At 36.7% G+C, this 3,814-nt stretch overlaps 1 pseudogene; it reads left to right on the forward strand.

Moving 5' to 3' along the window:
- Positions 1–1,840: 1,840 nt before the first annotated feature.
- Positions 1,841–3,583, forward strand: LOC118907738 (T-complex protein 1 subunit delta-like; annotated as a pseudogene).
- Positions 3,584–3,814: the final 231 nt, after the last annotated feature.

The following is a 3,814-nucleotide window of genomic DNA, read 5'->3' on the forward strand; positions in this document are numbered from 1 at the left end:
CAAGATTATATCTACAAGGTTTCATCCATGTTTGTCACATGCAACTGAAATTCATTTATTTTCATGGCTGGGTTAGTAGTCCATTGTATAAATATACCACAATTTACTTATCTATTCTTCTCCAAGTTTTTATTTTTTATCATTATAAATAAAAATACAGTTGCCATAAACATTCCTGTACATGTCTTTTGTTGGGCACAAAACTCATTAGGAAAATGAATTTTTAATTTTTTTCTCAGCAAATAGGAGATAGTTCTCTCTCTCTCAGGTAAAATCACTCCCTTTTCCTTTTTGTATGTAGGATCTTGTTAAAAACAAAAATAAACACTTTAGGACACTTCGGGGATACTCATGGCCAGGGATATTCTGGAGCTAGTTTGTACCTGTTCAGGAGAGCCTATTGTTAAGTTTTCTGGAATTTTGCAAACTGATTGCTAAATACAGACATTATTAAAAGTTAATTTCTATAAATTTCAATTAATTACAGATAGAAGATGAAGGGACACTTTCAAATTCATTCTATGAGGCCAGCATTACCCTGATAAGAAAATCAAACACATTATAACAAAGCTACAGACCAATATCCCTGATGACTATAGATGCAAAAGTCCTCAGCAAAATATTAGCAAACACAATTCAACAGCACATTAAGAGTGTTATACAGCATGACCAAGTAGAATTTATGCTTGGAATGCAAAGATGTTTCAACATATGAAAATCTATTAATATGATACACTGTATTAACAGAATAAAGGGGGGAAATGTTATGATCTAAACTGATCCAAAACAAGCCCTTGACAAAACTCAATACCTTTTCATGATAAACACATTCAATAAAAGAAAACTACCTCAACATAATCAAGGACATTTATGAAAAGCCCATAGTAAGCATTATACTCAGTGGTGAAAGAGAGAACATTTTCTTCTGTATGATCATGAACAAAATATGGTTGTTCAGTTTCACCACTTGTACCCAACATAGCACTGAAAGTCATGGCCAGAGAAACTAGGCAACAAAAGAAATAAAGCATTCAAATTGGAAAGAAAGAAATAAATTATCTCTGTTCACAGATGATGTGATATTATATATAGAAACCCTAAAGATTACACACACACAAACCAATCTGCTAGAACCAATTAATTAATTTAGCAGGTTTCAGGATACAAAACCAAAACAAAATAACCAGTTGAATTTCTATATACTAACAATGATAATCCCAAAAGAAAGTTAAGAAAACAATTCCACTTCCAATAGTATCAAAAAGAATAAAATACTTAGGAATAAATTTACCCAAGGTGGCAAAGGTTTATACACTGAAAACTTTAAAATGTTGCTGAAAGAAATTTAAAAAGATACAAATGAACAGGAAGACATCTTATATTCATGGATTGGAAAACTTCATATTTTAAGATGCCAAAACTACCCAAAGCAATCTACAGATTTAATGCAATCCTATCAATATCACAGGGACTTTTTTTGCAGAAAGAAAATCCATCGTAAAATGCAAACTCAAGGGATCACAACCAGTCAAAGCAATCTTGGAAAGGACAGAGTTAGAGGTCTCACCTATCATAATTTCAAAACTTATTACAAAGCTGTAGTAATTAAAATAGTGTTATACTGGCAATAAATACAGACATATAGACCAATGGAATAAAATAGATATCCCAGAAATAAAGTCTGGCTTATATGGTCCAGTGATTTTTTAAAAGGGTGCCAAAACTGTTCTATGGGAAAAGGACAGTCTTTTCAACAATGGTATTGGGAAAAATGGATAGCCTATGCAAAGGGATGAAGTTGGAACCCTTATATTACACCATAAACAAAAATTAACTCATAATGGATCAAAGCCTGGCCCTCCGTAGCGGGGCACACGTGGGGGCTGCTGGCGTCCACGGCAAAAGCGCCTATCAGGACCGCGATAAGCCGGCCCAGATCGGCTTCAGCAACATCTCCGCTGCCAAAGCTGTTGCTGATGCTATCAAAACAAGCCTTGGACCAAAAGGAATGGATAAAATGATTCAAGATGGAAACGGATGTGACCATTACAAATCACGGTGCCACCATTCGAAACAAATAAATGCAAGTGTTACATCCAGCAGCCAGAATGCTGGTGGAGCTGTCTGAAGCACAAGATACTGAAGCAGGAGATGGTACTACATTCGTCGTCATCATTTCTGGCTCTCTCTTAGATTCCTTTACCAAGCTTCTTCAGAAAGGGATTCATCCAACCATCATTTCTGAGTCATTCCAGAAGGCTTTGGAAAAGGGTATTGAAATCTTAACTTATGTCTTGACCTGTAAGAACTGAATGACAGAGAAACTTTGTTAAATAGTGCGACCACTTCATTGAACTCAAAGGTTGTCTCTCAGTATTCAAGTCTGCTTTCTCCAATCAGTGTAAACGCACTGATGAAAGTGATTGAACCAGCCACAGCTACTAGTGTAGATCTTAGAGATATTAAAATAGTTAAGAAACTTGGTGGAACAATTGATGACTATAAATTGGTGGAAGGCCTGATGCTCACTCAAAAGGTGGCCAATTCTGGCATAAACAGAGTTGAAAAGGCTAAGATCGGGCTTATTCAGTTTTGTTTATCAGCTCCCAAAACAGATATGGATAATCAAATAGTTTGACTATGTCCAGATGGACCGAATGCTGTGAGAGGAGAGAGCCTATATTCTAAATTTAGTGAAGCAAGTTAAGAAAACAGGATGTAATGTCCTTCTCATACAGAAGTCTATTTTAAGAGATGCTCTTAGCAATCTTGGATTGCATTTCCTGAACAAAATGAAGATTATGGTGGTTAAGGATATTGAAAGAGAAGACATTGAATTTGTTTGTAAGACAATTGGAACCAAGCCAGTTGCTCATATTGACCAATTAACTGCTGACATGCTGGGATCAGCAGAGTTAGCTGAGGAGGTCAGTTTAAATGGCTCTGGCAAACTGATCAAGATTACAGGCTATACAAGCCCTGGAAAAACAGTTTCAATTGTTGTTCGTGGATCTAACAAATTGGTGATTGAAGAAGCTGAGCGCTCCATTCATGATTCCTTATGTGTTATTCACTGGTGAAAAAGAGAGCTCCTATTGCAGAAGGTGGTGCTCCAGAAACAGAGCTGGCTCTGCAGCTAACTGAATACTCACGCACATTGAGTGGTATGGAATCCTACTGCATCCGTGCTTTTGCAGATGCTATGGAAGTCATTTCGTCTATGCTAGCTGAAAATGCTGGCCTGAATCCCATTTCCACAGTAACAGAACTAAGAAACCGACATGCTCAAGGAGAAAAAACTATAGGCATTGATGTCCGAAAGGGTGGTATTTCCAACATTTTGTAGGAACTGGTTGTCCAGCCTTTGTTGGTTCAGTCAGCGCACTGACTCTAGCAACTGAAACTGTACGGAGCGTTCTGAACATTGATGGTGTGGTAAATACTTGGTAATCTGGGTTACACTGGCTGACTGGCACCATCATGGCCACTAATGGTGCACCTGGAGTGGAAGAACACCTGGTGGTGGTCTTTGGAAGATTGTTTCCTCTGTGAATTCCTGAGCCTGGTTTTCCATTTGGCATTTGTTTGAAATTGTACTGACACAATTTAGAAAATATTAAATATTTGGTTTCAAAAAGCAGATTAATTTATTGTGGCCCCCTGCCCCCAACATTTATATTATTTCTGATAACCTTGAAAAATATATGTAAGAAGGAAAAAAAATTCATATTACCTGTTGACTTCCTTGGGTCTTAATCCTAGTTGCTTCAATTTAAGTCTCTTTTTTTAAACAGAAATATTGAGAAGAAAAATA

Source organism: Manis pentadactyla, chromosome 3 (genome assembly GCF_030020395.1).
Source record: "Manis pentadactyla isolate mManPen7 chromosome 3, mManPen7.hap1, whole genome shotgun sequence".
NCBI lineage: Eukaryota > Metazoa > Chordata > Mammalia > Pholidota > Manidae > Manis > Manis pentadactyla.